Below are 18,406 nucleotides of genomic sequence, written 5' to 3'. Positions count from 1 at the left end.
TGAAATTAACGGTACTTATGTGAATTTATTAAAGTCAGTGAGGTAAACTCTGTGAGCTTATAGTCTTCATGTCATTTGTGTTCGATTTAATTATTTAAATGGATGTTTTTAGTTTATGTTAGAATTGCTCAACTCATTAAGATCAAAATGTTATAAATAATTAAAATATGTAAACCGAAGAAAAGTAGATCAAATGATTTATCTGAATGTCACACTGAATGTCTGAATGAAACAAAATGTAGGTTCAGTTTATAAAACAACCTATAAAACCACTTTTAACATCTTAGCAGGATTATAGGTTTTTGTATTTTAGTAATTGGAGTTATTTTTGACCAGTAGGGGGCAGACAGAGTTATTCGCCCCAGGTCAGTCGAGTTTTTGCACAAGTCCCGTTATTCACTGTTAATATACTTGTAGATCTGAGTCTTTGAGCGGCCGGCAACTTCTTTTGTTCTTCTTTCTTTGATCCTCCGTCACAAACTTCGTCCTCCGCTCCCGTAGTTTCCCGGAGTTACCTCAGTGTTGTTCAGCCGCCGCTCGGACACAACAGTTTGCATGACTTCTCGCTGTGTCTCAGTTGTGTTCACCCTGTTATCTTATAAACACACTGTTAAAACTGCAGCACACGTAGCATGTGACCTCCAAAACTCTCGGTCTGTGTTTATCGTTGATGTCAGTTTTCAGAATCTGTCGCTGTGACTCTGTCGATCTCTTGTAGTGTTAGAAGCTCGTCATCCTGTAATATCAGCACCACGCTGCAGACACACAACCACACGGCCTCTGATCTCTAAAAGCATGAACTCTGTCAAAGCTGCCACGAAGAGGTATTTAACCCTTTGAAACCTGAGCAGAGTGGTTTGATGGGGAGTAAAGGCAATGACCAACTTGGCAAGAAATGTTTGACAAATTGCAAGAAATTAGTAAAAGATGACAAAAAGATCTAAAAATTAGTCTTACAAAGGGGGAAGAATTATTACAAAATTATCCAAATCTAGGGAAAATGTCTAAAAACTATATTTCTAATTATTTTAATTATATATTTTAACAATGCACACAGAAATTTTCTGCACTTTTGGGGGGGTAATTTTCTTGATTGTATTATTTTTTAATTTTTTGCCTATTTTTGGGTAATTTTTCTGTAATATTGGTTTTGAAAGAAATCAAACCAATGTACTCAGTCTTCAAAGGGTTAACGGGTGGGGAGGAACTTGCTGTAAAAACTTTTCATGCTTTACAGATGAAGTGTTGAGAAGCACAAAAGACTGAGTCAGTTTTAATAAAAGCTGCAAATATTAAGAGAAATCTTAAAAGAACCACATTAGTTTAACTTTGCACAAAAAAGAAAAAAAAATCAATAAGGCCAATGAGTTGTATTGTGCTGTTTTTATAGAAGCTAACTCTTAAAAACTGTGTGATTATGACCGAAAAACAGAACTGAGGATTTGGGTTCAAATAGAGAAAAGTCGTGCACCGATCAGTCAGAGTCGATTTGAAGTCAAAACCCCGAAATGTCTAACCGAAAGTCTGTCCTGACTAAAAAAACGGCAGCGTCAGGTGTTTGTGTAAACATGAATTCGACCTCTATTCACAGTCACATGACCAGAAACTAAGATTGAAAGTTCTGCCTGTGAGGAGCAAAGGTGGAACCAACATGTAGATGATTCAGCGGATGAGTTCATTAGATCAGAAAACGTTAAAACAAGGACGGATTTTGGTGTTTAATAGTGGATCAGTTGAAATCAGGGCTGTGAGCACTCGAGTCCAGTTTCAAGCTTGAGTTTGGCCCCGAGACCACATTTCTGAAGTCTTGCACTTGTCTCGGTGTCGTGCCTTGTTGGAATTTTCTGGACTTTTCTCGGTCTGGGCTGTTTGCGATCTGAGGCACTGTCACAGGGCCGATTTGTTGTTCAGTTTGGAGGTCTGTTGAAACCTGTTGTTGGCGTGTCTTGAGACCACTCCGTCAAAGTCGTGCACTTGCCTTTACTTCAACGGGGTAAACACTGTGAGATTTTGGGCTGTCCCAGAAGAAAGACGACCATCATGAAAGAATCATGGCCATATGTTTGGTCGTGGCTCTAAAACGACGATCCTACGTCGCACAGTGAGAGAGGTTCAAAGATGGCTGTTGTCAGAAATTTGGGATGACCATCTCACCACGTGACTGCTGTTACGACCTGCGTCTACTGACCGACCAATAGAAATGCAGCATGAAATGACGCTCTGCTAAATGTTAGTAGATGCAAATATTCACTTTGAGCTCTTTGAGCTCCTCTGACGATGGTGAGGGCTCGTTTTGTTTGTTCACATTTTTCTCACCACCACAGAAACATAGACTGTTGACGCACTTCAATGACATTTTGTTCTTACGTATAGACGCCGATGGTCATAGGTCGTAGCTTGCGATTCAGCAGAACCTGGGCTCTAGGTCCCGGAGGTGACGGGTTAGAGGAGGGCGCCATGATTCTGCCTAAAATGACGGCTGACAGCAGCAGAGAGGTGAATAGATTTAGAGTTTGATAGCAGCAACGTGATTGGCTGATGGAGATAGTGACAAAGACTGATTGGTTAACTAGGAGAGCCTCTAATCAGCTGATTGGAGGAAGCAGTGAGATCGAGATGGAGAGAGAATCGTGAATGAATGAAGGAATGAAAGAAAGTCTTCCTGATTGAAGTTTTGCTGAGCTTCATTTGTACAGAAAGTCGCGCAAATCTACCAACACGCTGCATAAAAATAAACGTCCCTCCGGTTCTTCCTCCGTGGCATTGCAGTAATTTTGTGAGCAATGCAACAGTCCGCTAACAGTAAGATGACCCACAGCCGCTGACGTCAGAGGTTAAAATGTGCGTGTATTTCACCATAATTAGATTTGCTCTGGACTCTGTCCTGACTTTAGGATTTTGCACTCTGAGTGATTTTTTGTATGCGTTTTTAAAATCATCTGAAAAAAAAGGTTCCGCAGAGAAACATTACACATTAAATATGGTGTTTTTTTTATATTGTTGCAAAAATTATAATCTTACTTGTTCCAAAAACTCAGTGTTGGACAAAGATTTCGGAGTCTGATTGAATGCGTAAAGACCTGCAGTCTCAACTGCCTTTGGTCTTGATCTTGACTCGGACTCATGTGAACTTGGTCTTGGAAGTCAAAAACTTGGACTTGGTAAAGTTGGTCTTGACTGCAGCCCTGTTTGAACCTTATTTTCTATCTCATGATAGAATTGAAGTATTGTAGAAATGCTTTTACTGTACTTGAGACTCCTGTAAGGTAATGTTAAAATTTCTCTTTTAAATGCAGCATCTCGGCGGTAAAGTCTAGATTTAATCCGTCGACGATGACGACCTGAACGTACCTTTAGTTTCCTCTTGAGGGAGAAAGTGGTGATGATGCTTTTTTGAAGTCGGGAAGTGCAGTATTGCTTCCTCTGAGTACCTGAACAAGAACATAGTTTCTGCAAGTATTTTTGGTCAGTCCATCTAGTATTTACTTGTTTAATCTTCTGTAAATCTCACTTGAGGCAGGACGGGGTCAAACCTCACATGTACCACTTTGAGAATCATTAAATTGCAACTTCTTCTTCTCAAACGTCCATGTTGATACATTACTGAACCTTTGGGTTCCTCTAGAGGGAGGAAGTATTGCTCATCCTCGTTAGATCATCTCATTTAGTGAAGGACATGTTCATCCTGCGAGCCTTCGTGTGTTTGTAGGCTGCGTCCTCTGAAGGATGCACAGATATTTAATGCGACCAGCCATCGTTCTGAGGTCCTGAATGGTCCTAAAAACTGCTGAGCTCAGAGGTTTGGTGACAAACTCAAGGATGTACCTGCTGCTATGGTGGAAGAAGTCACTGTGCTCTGAATCGATGGATATTCACACACGTCAGGTCAAACGTAGCTCTGCCCGAGTACTTTCTGCCAGCAGCGGCGTCTGCACGCCGACGGCTGAACCATGAGTCCAAAAATGAGAAATAATAAAAACAAGACTGGATTTTATCTATGCAACACGACCAAAGTTGGCGAAAGCTGAAGCGGTGTTGTTGCGTCGAGGTTTGATGACTGTTGATGGGGACGTGTGTTGTTATTAATACTTGCTGTATGTACTGTATGTACACCACTACTGTACCATGTATCGTTTTCTTTTTTTATTTTCTAGAAAACTCCTGAAATGATGATTAGCAGTGACGCTGGGGTTTTCGGGGATCGGTGTTGAGACGGGTGTGCGTGTTTAGGACAAAATAGGGTTTGAAATCTTTCAAATATAATTGTGTGCCTTGCTCTACTGTTACTACTTCTACCTTTTTTTTTGTTAATTAAAAATCACTGCTTTCCCAGTTAGGTGATGAAAACATGCAACAAAAAAAATCCAATGAAAAAAGCAAGGCTGAGGTGGAGCTGGTGTATATATGTAAAGGTGTGAAACCTTGGTGTAAAATGCAGAGGGAGGAATGCTTGTTGTTTGTGTTTATTTAACTCTGTATGTGACCTGTGATGTGGAATATCTTTATTATCAGTATCGGCCATCAAAAGCTTGACTGCATGGTTCCTGCTAACTACAATGTAAAACCAACTGTTGACAAATAAACTTAATTTATTGGAAAATGTACTGTTTTTGTCTTCTTTGTTATTGCATGTTTTTTTTCTGTATTTTTAAGTGAAAGAAAACAAAATGTAAAACAGGAAAGCAAAACAAAGTTCAGTCCTCGTCATGACTGTACCCTCTGGAGGTTTGGGTTATGGGTCGGAGCCGTGATGTTGGAAGGATAAAGACTCGTACAAATGCAAAGCCACGTTGAACATACTCAAAATTCAGAATTTTAGTGTAATTTCAGTGAAAGTTATTGTAACATTTTTGTCGTCTTGTTCAGTGTTTGGTTCAGCTAAAAGACCCTCTAAAGATTTGGATGTTGAGTTTTTTGGTAAATACATTTTGTTTTAAGGGTTTAAAGCCTGTTTTGGCATTTGCATTATCACCAGGCGGGTTTCCATTAACCCTCAAACTACGCAAATTGAAATTACGAATATAAAATACGTCTAATGGAAGTGCGTCAATTCTGAAAAAACTTTGATTTATTTCAAAAAAGTTTTTACGCTCGCATTAGGAGGTTTTCCAGGCGACTGGAAAAAGCCGTATTTCATGAAACTGCAGTGGAAACTTTTCTTAGTCTTTTCTAGGTCACATGATGGTGGGAGGTCACATGATGGTGGGAGGTCACGTGATGCTGTGTCTATGTGCTTGTCAGTAGGAACTGGCTCCCATGATGCAGCAGGAGCTACAAGAGCTGTTATTGCATCACATAACTCTGAGAAAGTTTTGAATCCACAATTCCTCTGTGAAATCGTGGACTACATCTCCCAGAAATCCCTCATACGTGGCCGCTCCCACATATAAGGGGCTTGCCTTTCCATCACGGCTCCATAACACGCCTACGTGGCCTTGGATTGGAAATAATGACGGCTAGTTTGGTGGCTGCAATAGAAATAAAGCTGCTGATGTTTTGAACATCCATCGCCATGGTTACTGGGATGTTATCACCAGAGAAGAAGTTGCAGAACATCACTCAGTGGAAACACAGTCATCTCACAATTGTGTTTTAGCGACATTTTGAAAATCTGGCTTTTGTGCAGATCTGTGATGGAAACCTGCCTGTTGATTCGATCTGTGGTGTTTCATGTTGCAGCGTGTGACGTTCTGAGAACATTTATCTTTTCCTTCCTCTCAAAGTTGCTGTCCACTTTACATTTTTCTGCTGTTTTCTTTGTGTTGCTGGTGTTGTCTCAGTTGTTCCTTCCAAATATTACCTGCAGCATTAAGTTTTGGCTGCATTTGGCAGGTTGGGCAAACAAAGCCAAAATCAAAGCTGGTTCAGTAGTTTTTCTCAACCGTCAGCGATGTGTCAGGCCCCCAATCATCACAAATGCATCATTACATTTTTTTTTGATCTTCCAAAGATTCATTTCTTTGCCCTTAATCAGACCTGTTTTCTTCAGCCGGCACTCAGATGGAAAGTTTTAAGCACAATGATATCTGGAGAAAGTGATTGGATGGTAAACACACACTTTGCAGATATTACAGATAATGTTTTCTTCATCAGAAGGAGGTCAGTGTGTGAAACAGGAAAACACAGCTGGTGACACGGAGAGGACGGCGTGATGATGAGGAGGACAGGCGGAGGAGCAGCCTTGATGTGTGTTCACCTCTGCAGGATGTAAAGGCCTGTGGCCATCTCTCCCTCTCACACACACACACACACACACACACTCTGCAAATCAATTTGTCCCTGATTACAGGGACTGTCCTTGATAACATCCTTTAGAGCTGAACTTGGTGTGACGCTGTCGCTTTGGTGATGAAAAGTCTCTTTTCACATCACAACAAATCAAACAGGAAAATGTTTACGTGGCTGCAGCCGGTGGAAAATATTCTTATTGGGCTTCAAATGATTGTTGTTAAAATCGGCCCACAGCATTAATAACTGAGATTTTAGCAGATAACAAGACAAACTGCAGACTTTGTAGCACTAGAGGGAAAGACGGGTTATTAAAATCTAAAGGGAAGCAGGAATAAGAGAAATAAGGTCTGTCGTTTACACAGGCTGAAGAGACTTTCACGTCTTGTTCTACGACATGAAACGTGTCAGTAAAAACATCACTGTCAACTTAAAAGCTTTTATGTGTCTTTAAAAAGACGGTTTCTAACAAAGGGCTAAATAATACTACAGCACACCATCACATCCAGCCGTGATGAACGCAGCTTTACGGCCTCGCAGCGGTGCAGACATCAACTTCTATGGACTGTAAAATTTTGGCTGTGTTCATGCATATGTCATAAATGTAGTCCAGACTGTGTATTTTTGTTTAACCTGTGAATTTCCAGAAAACTAAATAGTTACATTCAGACTGTTCAGGTCAAAAAATGCTCCATTGAAACTCATTCAAACTGACATTTTTGATCCCACAGCCATCAAAGCAGAAAAACAGGACTTGTATTATTTCTGGGTGTCATTCTGGGCTTTTGACTCTGAATTTGTCATTTTGACTATTTAGGTGACCTGTCAATCAATGCTGCTCCTTATCATGGACATATCTCAGACTGTGATGATGATTTTCTTAAGTTTTTTCTTTCTCTTTTCTTTTAATTTTTTATTTTATTATTATTTTGTTAGATTTTATTTATTTGTTTTATTTATTTCTGTTTATTTATTTAATTTTTTTTCTCTCCAAATTTTCAGGTGATTTTTTTGTACTTTTCTCTTTTTTTCATATTTTTGGGTCTTTTTTTTCAGGCCGATTTGCTCAGGTTTCAAAGGGTTAAGGTTGTGCATATCAGAAAAGTTGACCCTGATGAAAGTCATATGGTTAAAACACAATAATATTTCAAGTATTTAGTGTTGCATACATGCAGTACAACCCTGCTGTCTGTCTCATCAGTCCTCTGGTGGTATCTGTCCCGGCTGATCAGTGGACGTCTCCTGTGTGTCTTCTTCCTGTCTGTCTCTGCTCTGCGTGTTAAACCGTGTCACGCCGCCACGCTGCGACACTTCCCTCTGTCTCTCGCTGAGTGTCAGACGATTAAAAAAATAGCAGTTAGCTGCAACAAAACACACTCCACATTAAAGCAAATTGCTCGGTGCGATTGTTGATCGTTGCTCATTGTCGCGCGGCTCTCGGTCGCGGCCGTGATGTTGATTGTGGCTGAAGGGGCCTTCAGATGACTGATAAGCGTTGATGAATGAAAATGGAAATGCTTTTCAGCGTTTTGCCTTCAAAGGGAAATCAAACGGGAGGAAGGAGAGGGGAGAGCGGAGGAGGAAGAATATTTGCCTTTTTGCAATTAACAAGATATGTTCTTTTTTTGTGGTCAGAAAAATGGAAATGGCTTTTAAGGTCGTAAAGGTCGAGCGCATCGAAGCATGGTGGCTCCGCAATTACTCTTCAGGCAGCGGCCTGATTGGGGGGAGGACCGGGGGATCCGGCCGCGCGCCGACGGTCAAATTAACGAGACGGCCGGCTCCCTGTTGAAAAGATCACATGTGATTACCGTACATCAAACAGACAGAGCGCTCAAATTATCTCCTCTCTCACTGTGAAGTCAGAAAAAAGGATGAAATGCAGACGGGCTGATTAGTTAAAGGCTTTAAATGTCAAAACTTTCAGCGTCCGCAGCTTGAATGAATCCGCCGCTCAGCCGCCGCTTTACACCAAATACAACAAATGGCGCCCTCGTGACATCGCGGAGGACACACTGGACTCCTCTGCGGATCTCAGATTACCACTTATACTCTAAAATCATTTATTTAACCCTTTAAGGCCTGGATCAACATCAGCTTTCCTGTGCTGCGTTCAGACACATTTCAAAAGCATTTACTCCTCTGAGACCTGAGAAAAACACTTTGGTTTCTTTTGAAAACATAAGAAAAAGGCAATGAGTGATTTGTCCAAAAACAGTCCTGCAAATTTCATATTACAAATTGGAAAAAAAAGAAGAAAAAAAAAAAGGAAAAGAGCACAAGGAAATGACCTGAAAATAAGCAATGGTGGATTATTAGATATTATCACAAAAACTTGGAAAAATGTCCAGAAAACCATAATTTATATTGATAAATAATAATAATAATAATAATAATACTTTTTTGTTACTTATCTTGTAACTTTTTATGCTTGCTTATTTTGGGGTTATTTCTTGTAAAGGTGCTCATTGCCTTCTATGAATGTTTTTGACAGAAATCCAGATGTTACTAAAGGTTAACCCTTTGAAACCTGAATCGACATCAGTTTTCTTATGCTGCATTCAGACGTCTTCACAAGTATTTAAATCTTTTCAAAAACGGGAAAAAAGGCAATCAGCAGCCTGGCAAGAAATGTCCCACAAACTGCAAAAAATGAGTAAAGGGCGACAAAAAAATGACCAAAAACATCATTAAATTAACAGGAAAAATATTAAGAAACTGTATCATTATTATAATTATGTATTTAAAATTGGGTTTCAGAAACAAATATATTTGTTTGATTTAAATTTATTCTATTCCAGCACTGTTTCCTGTTTTCTTTTAACCTTTTTTTCTATTTTCAAGTAATTTTATTGTAACTTTTTATTAATTTCTGGCTAATTTTTGGGACATTTCTTCTTGAATTTCTCACTACATTCTTTTCATGTTATTTGAAAGAAATTAAGCCAGTTTGTTAAGGACAGAGAAGTGCGATGTGTTGAGGAAAAACTTTGACATTGCACATAGAATAACAAAAACCAGATGTTTTAGTAGCATTGTACGTTTCTGCAAACCACTGATATGTTTCATTCACTATCATTTCAATATTTGTAAAATGACGCAGTTTAAAAGCTGATGTTGTCATCAGGAGGTGGAGCGGATGGTTGGTGGTGTAACATGAGTCACTGCTGTTTTTCCAGCAGCTTTTTATCCATCAAACTTTGGTGTTTTGCAGCGACACTTTACTGTTTTTGTGGTAGTGCTATGAAAAGCCAGAAATATCATGTTTTAGGCCAAAACATGATATTTTTCTCTTATAAAAAGTGTTTTTATGCTGTAATCCAAACACAAGTTAGGATTTCAGCATAAAAGTTTCTGCTGCACAGAAATGTACAAATGTTAAATATCTGTGGTTTGCAGAAACAGTTCCAACATTTTTTGTGTTTTTGATGCCAGCATGAAAACTGAACTCCTCCTCCTCCTCACCTCCTCTTCCTCCTCCTCCTCACCTGCAGCAGGAGTGAACTTTGTGTGTGTTCATCTGCAGCGTGTCGAATCGTCGATGCATCACTCTGATTGTGGCGAACAAACCCTTGATGACTCCGGCGTATTATATACATCCCCTAATGTAGCATCAGCTTATCCGCGAATCTGTTTTCAATCTCTCCTTCCATTTTCTGGTCCCGTCCCCAGACTAAAGTACATTATGGTGCAGCTGATGATGAAGGGATGGCTCTGCTCATCAGGGACAGGAGGAGGGTAAAATGAAGGAGGGATTGCAGAGGCTTTCTGCAGCACTACAACAAGATCATTACAGCAAAGAGAGAGACAGGAGAAGGTGCTTTACTCTGCCAGTGTGTGTGTGTGTGTGTGTGTGTGTGTGTGTTTGGACACACACGTCCCATTTTCATTCAGCTGTGATGCAAATGCTTTAAAAGACGACCTGCAGCTGTCTAATAACAGAAATACTTTTAAATGTGACTTTGATTCAGAGATTTCTTCCTGTGTGACGCAGCGTCCCTCAGCTGTCTCAATGCAACAAGAAGAAGCAGATGAGCACGTTAGTATTTAGAAGAACTCAGTCTGTGACACAGAAAACACAATTAATAACTTTACTGTGGCTACATTTTACTGCAGACCCTTTTTTAAAAATACTCGTGAAAAGCATCTGAAAGCAGAACAAGAAAAGTGATGTTGCTCCAGGTTTCAAAGGGTTAAAGATCATATTCAGGTCTTTTTTTGCATGCAATGCATTCAGGTACTTTATGTTCCTGCACATCATTTGACCATCAGTTTTTTAGTTTTGAGTTCCTTCTTTCTTCATTTTTTCTCCATCTTCCTTTGCAGCTTCTTCCTCCTCATCCAGCTTTTTAACAGTGTTTCCCCCCAAAAGCCCAAAGACCTCAACCTTTACTGGAGGTGCTCAACACTATTATTCACTTTTGTGTTGTTTTTAATAAATAAAAAAAAGAATACTGCTACTGCTACTGTTACTGCCATGCCTTTATGCCTTTATTTATTAAGCATTTTTCAAAACAAGTCACAAAGTGCTGAGCAAACAGTTAAAAGGACAATAAACAGAATAACTAAAATCTCTCTGCATCAAATTAGTTAATAAAATAAAATAAGTCCTATACACACACACACACACACACACACACACACATATACACATATATAGATTTTGTGTGTGTGTATACGTGTGTGTTTCTGTAACATCATTTTAAATATCTTATCATAAGAATTGTAAATATTACAAATTATTAAATATATTATTCTTTTTTTGGCAAGTTTATGAACATTACTTGCAAAGTTGATCATTGTGTTTCTTCCTCGTGTTTTTAAAAGAAATCTTAGCATTTAAATGCAAAAACAAAACTGATGTCACTCCATGCTCTAAAGGGTTAAACTGCCTTGCCGATGTATTTTAAATCCATGATTTTACAAATGAGACATAAAAGCTGGATCCTTCTGCTCATTTACAAGTGAACAGGGTACTTTTCCTTGAAAAAACTACCAAACCCACCATGCAGCTGGCTCCGCCCCCACCCACCTGATCAGGCTTCAGTCATCCTCACCTGTGAACTCAAACCGGAACAGGGTGGCAGAAAGGCGCCGAAACACCCAGAGGATTCATCATCTGAGTCGGATTTATCTGTTTTGATCCTGCCAGCTTCATCCAGACACTTTGTAGCGTCAGTAAGCTGCGTCTGAATCAGCAGCCGGAAGTGTTGGTGTTTCTGCCGCAGAGCTGCAGGCGGGAAATCATTCTCTGTGTCTTGAGGTGGTCCGTGCTGCACACTGTGGTTTCTGAAGGGTAACCCTCTGCTGTGACGGAGCTGCGAGGCCGGCTGCTGCTGGACTTTGACTTGGTTTCAGCCTGAATGGATTCGCTGGATTTCTGTGGAGCAGCCACGCAGCCAACAGCACGTGAGCAGGTAAGGCTGAGTCACGCGACAGCATGTCCGATTTTTAACGCTTTGGATCCTGAGCAGATTGACTTCATGGTAGCTTCACATTATGAGGAACAAGAAAATGGCGTGAAATTTAGCACAAAAATAAATAAATAAAGCAATAAAAGTTAGACAAATAAATAAATAAGGTTAAAGATGGTTAAATAAATGAAGAAATAAATAACTAAGGTTAAAAATGGTTAAATAAATAAATAAATGAGGTTAAAATGCTGACTGTCTTGGCCAGGCCTCCCTTGAAAAAGAGATTCTTAATCTCAATGGGACCAACCTGGCAAAGTAACAGTTAAATAAAGGCTAAAAAATGGTTTTAATGCAAAAAAAAAAAAGGTAGAAATAAATAAATAAGGTTAAAATTGTAATAAATAGGGTTAAAATTATAAAAATAAATAAGGTAAACATGTTTTTGGCCACAACTCAAGAATTTATGTTTAAACTGTTTTAATGAGTGTTTTTACTGGTTTAAATCAGCTGAATAAATTCTTACCAGAAGTTCAAGCTGGCACTAAATCCCCCAAATCTGACACACTGCACCATTAAGGCAATTTAACCCTTTGCAACCAGAGCAAATTGGCTTGATTTCTCTCAAAAACATTGGAAAAGGGCAGAGAGCAACGTAAGAGGAGATGACTCAGAAATAAGCAAGAAAATTACCTGAATATTAGCACACAAAAAAAGGGGAGGAAAAGCTTAAAAATATAATGATTCTGTAAAATCATTCTAAATAAATAACCATGATAATCAGATATATAGTTTTCTGGAATATTTTCCCTAATTTTCAGTTCAAAATACTTCTCTACATGTACTCATTTCTTGCAGTTTGTGGGACACATATTACAAACATATTGCTCTTTGCCTTTTTCCTCATGTTTGTGAAAGAAATCAAACATATTTGCTCAGGGTTTAAAGGGTTAAATGCTTGTGAGAGCCGTCTGAATGCGGCACAAGAAACCCGCTGTCGATCCAGGTGTTAAAGGGTTAACAAAAATGTGACTGTACAGTAGCTAAATTACATAATTAATTTAACATGTCAGCCGAAACAACGTTGATGTGGTAAAATCGCTTTTTGACACAAACTTTACAATCATTGTTGTTTTAGTCTGAAAATAGGATTCAAGTAAAAATTATTGAGTTTGATGTCGTGCAGAGTAGAAAAACAACCTCACTGATACTTTAAAATCAATAGAAAGTTTGAGGAGAGTTATCACCTCAACCTGATGATTGTAACTGTGTGTGTGTGTGTGTGTGTGTGTGTGTGTGCGCGCGCGCGCGCGCATGTGTGTGCACAAGCTTTTTTAATATGGATTCACAGAGTTTTGGCCTGATTGCGTTTCACATCAGTCGTCAAAATGCATTTAAAAAACAATTTGAAACGAGACGGCGAGAGGCCAAAAGCTGCTGCGGACGGACGGATAAATAAAAGCAATGATGATGCCAGCGTCAGCCCGAGACCACAATCAATCATTAGCATACGTAAGGAAGTGTGTGTGTGTGTGTGTGTGTGTGTGAGGGAGGGAAAGGCCAAAAAAGAAGACATAAAGTTGATGTCTATTATCAATCATTTGCATACGGAGGTGTGTAGATGAGGAAATTGAGTGTGTGTGTTTGTGTGTGTGTACAGGAAACGAGTGTGTGAAACTCTGCGTGTGCGTCTTCAAAACGCTCCATCTGTAATTCCTCATAGCAGTTAATTCATCATCTGTGCTGAGGCGTCGGGGCGTCCGCGGGCGTTTAGGACTAATATTTCAGCTCCCATTACAGTGGCGGAGCAGAGAGCCGCCGCTCCGGTTTGACCTTTGACCCCAGTCGGGGGACTGGCAGCCTGACCCCATCCATCAGCGCAGGCAGAGGGAAAATATGAAGAGGGAAACATTATTAGTTAGATTACAGAGGGGAGAGATTTAGCTGTCAGTTTGGTCAGCAGGGTGGGCGGCTGTCTGCGTCTGTCCGTCTGCTTACCTGTCTGTCCGTCTGCTTACCTGTCTGTCCGTCTGACTGGTCCGACCTGTCCGTCTCACTCGGTGCGTTTACGTGCACATTTTAGTCGAGCTACAGTTATACTTTGATTAAGTTATTCAGTTTGACTGAGACTGTATTTATTGATGAAGTCTGTCTGATTCTTGGATGCAGCTGCAGATCTGCCCTCTTTAGATAGTTGCAGTAAACCTTTATTATTGATACAGTCTATGATAAAGACCCAATCACAATCATAGCTATTGTTTTACAATAACTTGGAGGTAAAAAAAAATGCCACATGAAGTCATTAAATCAAACGTGAGCAAACTCTTTACTTTACAGACTTTACAAACTTTACAAACTTTACAGCACAAAATAGGACATCGTTCTGCCAAAGTGTTTCTTTGCAGGAGGTTAAAAGACATAAAAATAACTGTTTATTTGAATAATTAATCATATATGATGAATATAAATGATAATAATAATAATAATAATAATAATAATAATAATAATAATGATGATAATAATGCTAACAGTACCTTTGTTTATACAACATCTTTAAAGAAAGTTACAAAGTGCTTCATAATAAAGACAATAATAAAGTTAAGGAACCTGTAAGCTCAGTATCACAAATCACAAAAAATCCCTCAAGAGGCTTTTGATCTATATAACTTTCAACAACCTCCGACATTTAAATCTTTGTGCTGATAAAAAAAAAATGCTTGATTTCTTAAAAAAGTATGGGGAAATGCAGTGAGCACTTAAAGGAGAAATTTAAGTGCAAAAAAATTACCTGAAAATTAGCTAAAAATTTAAAACAAAAAAAAAAAAATTTATTTTAAAAAAAAAACATGCTTAAAAATTATAACAATACTCTAAAATTTCAAACATATAATTTTGATCATTTTAAATGTAGTTTAGCTTTAAAAAAAAAAATGTTTCTCTTGGTTTTCAAAAATAATTTTCCAAATGAGTAATTTCTTGCAAGTTGTGAGATATTTCTTGACAGGAAGAAATCAAGAAGTTAAAAAAAATAAAAAAATAAAAAAAAACATAATAATTTGATCCAGGTTTCAAAGGGTTAATCACATAAAAAGACAAAACACTGGCAGCCTTTGGTTTTGGGACTGAAGTGTAAATGGTCTTTTAAAATGTAAAAATAAAAGTTGGTGACACTCGTCTTTGTTTTTATTCATCAATCATCTCTCGCTGAACGCAGACTTTCAGTTTTGTCTTCAGTCTGATCTTCTGAAAACACAAACGATGATTTCTCTGTCATCGGCTGTCTTTCACTGAGGACAGAGGACAAAAAAACACAATGAAATGAGGAAACAGAGACGTGTGATCTTTAACGGACTGATGGTCGGCTTAATAGAAAGGCACGCGTGTCTGCAGAGATGACAGGCTGCCTCCAAAATGGATTTGAGAGAGACATGACGGGGAATTATTGACTTTTGTTGTGTTTTACAGCAACTCAGAGAAACTGATGACAGCTGATGGTGTGTGTGTGTGTGTGTGTGTGTGTGTGTGTGTGTGTGTGTGTGTGTGTGTGTGGATACTGAACTGTGTGACGGTGCATTTCGAAGGATTTTTGTTTTGTTGTATTCGAATAAATTTAGGTGACAGCATGAAATCTTTTTAGAACAAACCTGCAGTATAGATATGTATTTATTTATTTATTTTTTTAAATTAAATAACTGTATTTCTCTGGGTTTTGTAGGTATATTACCTAAAATGTCTAACTTTATTTCAGACAAAAAAAAAAAAAAACAATAAACAAAGCAAAAAAATTTCTCTTGGCTTTTAACTACATTTTTTTTCCTCTAGATTTCCTCTATCTCAGTCATCAGTCTGTGCATTTATGAAATTAACTTAAGAATAATGATAATAATAATAAATAAAAACAATAATATATTTTATTTATAGAGCACTTTTCATACAAAGAGCTGAAGCTCAACATGCTACAAAATAAAAAAGATAATCAAAACCAGACCAGTAAGAAAAGCACAAATGTGTGGGAGGTGCTATTGTGCATCCACATCTGACGTCAGAAACCAAACTGGGGTATTTGACAAGTTTGGAATAAAAACAGGCTTTTTTTTTTTAAGAAGTTCTCAAATGTTAAATCAACTTTACAAAATAAAATGCAGGTTAAATTTAGATGAGTTAGATGAAGAATGAGGTCAGAAACTCAACAAAGAACAACTAAACAAACTGTACCTGAACGCACCACAACACACAAGGAGAGAGAGTCTGCTGCTCTGATGCTGGTGTGTGTGTGTGTGTGTGTGTGTGTGTGTGTGTGTGTGTGTGTGTGTGTGTGTGTGTGTGTGTGTGTGTGTGTGTTGTGTGTGTGTGTGTGTGTGTGTGTGTGTGTGTGTGTTTTGTCCTGAGGGATAACAGCAGGTTGACTGTCCTGATTCTGTCTTCTGTACTTTACCTGGTCACAGCTCACTAATACAGCCAGTACACACACAGCCTGTAATGTAAACACACAAACACACACACACTAGCACACACACACGCCACATAAAGAAACAGCATTGTGGAGGCAAATGCATATAGCACACACAAACACACACACACACGCACACACTATGAGTTAGTGAGTCATGTGGTCATACTTAGAAAATACAAGTACGAGCACACACACACACGCACACACACGCACACATTGCTCAGTCCTAATTCTATAAGGGGGTCCAGCATGTCTCCCCTGAAACCTCCAGTTCAATTCATTTGATTTCATTACACAGAGAGAGAGAGAGAGGAGGGGGGGTAGACTGTACTGCGGGCGAGCGAGGCCGGGGTGCGGCGGTGGTTTTCATTAGGAGCTGCTGGTTAGAGCTGCGATCCAATTTAGAGTGCAGGCTGGCAGAGTGGCGAGCTGTGTGTTTTTATTGGTATTTAATCAGCTCAATTGGGACGTTTTATTAGTGCGATGCTTTGTTTCGCAGAATGGACGAGAACCGCTGGTTATTAGGGGCTCTCAAAGTGAGGCTCAGAGTCCCCGCAGGGGTCCGAGAGGGGGGCTTCGGCGGGGTCCAGAGGAGGATGAAATATTGAAAATGTGTCCTGGGTGGCTCAATAAGGAGGAGGAGAGCAGTAAAAAGCGGCAGAATCGGGGGTTCGATTCCCCCGTGCTGGAAATGTCAGGATGCAAATGAGAGTTTTAGTTCTGCAAACGTGTCTCGGCGGCAGAGCTGTCGGAGTTATCCTCACAAATGAAGACGTGGAAAAGTTCACAAGGACAAAGATCAAGGTCAACCGTGTGTTTTTCATCCATTTATTTTGGAGTTTGTACTTTCTTTAGGTTAGCTCATAAGCTGAGTTTGCTAGATGCTAACAGGGTTCACAAAAGATGGATGGCGTGTCTCTTCTTCCTCTCACTCAGGGACTGTATATAAAGACGGACGACGCGTCCCCACTTACCTCGCTGTTCTTAAGTGAGGCTAAAATATAACGGACACAGCCGCTGCCGTCCTGCGCTGGTGAGGTCATTTGGAGCCGGAGTCTGCGCGCAGTAGTGATATCCGTGGTGTGGGAATTCCCACCAAAACACCCGTCCGACCAATGACGAGCAGCTCCATTGAATGCGAGCACACGGATTGGCTGTCACAGCTGTCAATTATGGCAGAAAATCCCCTTTTTTATGTATTATTTAATAACTAATTAAAACTGAAATTATCATAAAAACAATCATATAAAAAAAAAACAATTCAACAGAAATTCAGAGGGGTCCACTTGCTAAAATTTCCTCCCAGCAAAAGTCCGAACCTCACACCTAAAATCAGAATCAAGATTAATTGAACATTGAACATCCAGCGGCTGGATGAGACACGGAGCGATGCGTCCTGGTGTTTCTAAATAATTCATCCAAAGTCTGATTAAAGCTGAAACTAACACAAAGTCGTCTGTAGAGTCTAAAGAAGTCACTCTCACCTCTGCAGATGTGTCTGTTTCAGACACTTTGGTGCTGTGAGGAGAAGCTGCGCTCTGTTTGTCTGTCTCACTGCGCTGCTGTCGGACCATCAGCTGTTTGATCTGCCATGATGAAATGCTGTGGCTGTGTCAAAACACTCAGCTATTCTAGAGACAAAGTCATTCATTTTTTTACATGATTGTTCAACACTTCTGCCCTCGCTGTGTTTTGGCGTGAGATTTTCCTCGGTGTCATGAGAGCGTGAGACAGACCCCAAAAGTGTGAGATACACGGCAGATGCATGGGAGTTGGGAAGGGGTTAACAGAATTTAAAAAAAAACTGAAATACCCAACATGGGCAAGATTATGTCGGTTAGAGATTCTGAATGTAGGTTTCGATTATTTTTTGATTAATTGCCCAGCAGTACTCCTTAAAAAATATATAGTCTCTCATTCTTTCATTTTATTACAACATGGCCACAGGTCGGATAGGACGAAGTTTTGGTGCGGGATCCGGACCACGGCCTGCTAGTTGGTGATGCCTGGCTCACAGGTACATGTGATGAATCAGTAGTATGGGCGCTATTAATAGTCACTTCCGTGCGTATTGGTCGCATGCAATGACAGGTTTTATTGGAAAACCTCGCAGGAGCGAGACAGTTTGCTAAGCACTACTCCTTAAAAAATATTGTTCTCATTTTTGTATTTTATTACACCTTGGCAGCGGTTCCTGATAGGACGAAGTTTTTGTCCGGATCCAGGCCGCGGTCAGCCAGTCGGTGATGCCTGATCTATTCTATAGCCAGACACCAGGGGGTGATGCAGATGTTTTTCGCTTCACTTTTAGGAA

The sequence above is a fragment of the Plectropomus leopardus genome, chromosome 14, assembly GCF_008729295.1.
Source record: "Plectropomus leopardus isolate mb chromosome 14, YSFRI_Pleo_2.0, whole genome shotgun sequence".
Lineage (NCBI taxonomy): Eukaryota > Metazoa > Chordata > Actinopteri > Perciformes > Serranidae > Plectropomus > Plectropomus leopardus.
This window is presented reverse-complemented; position numbering follows the sequence as displayed.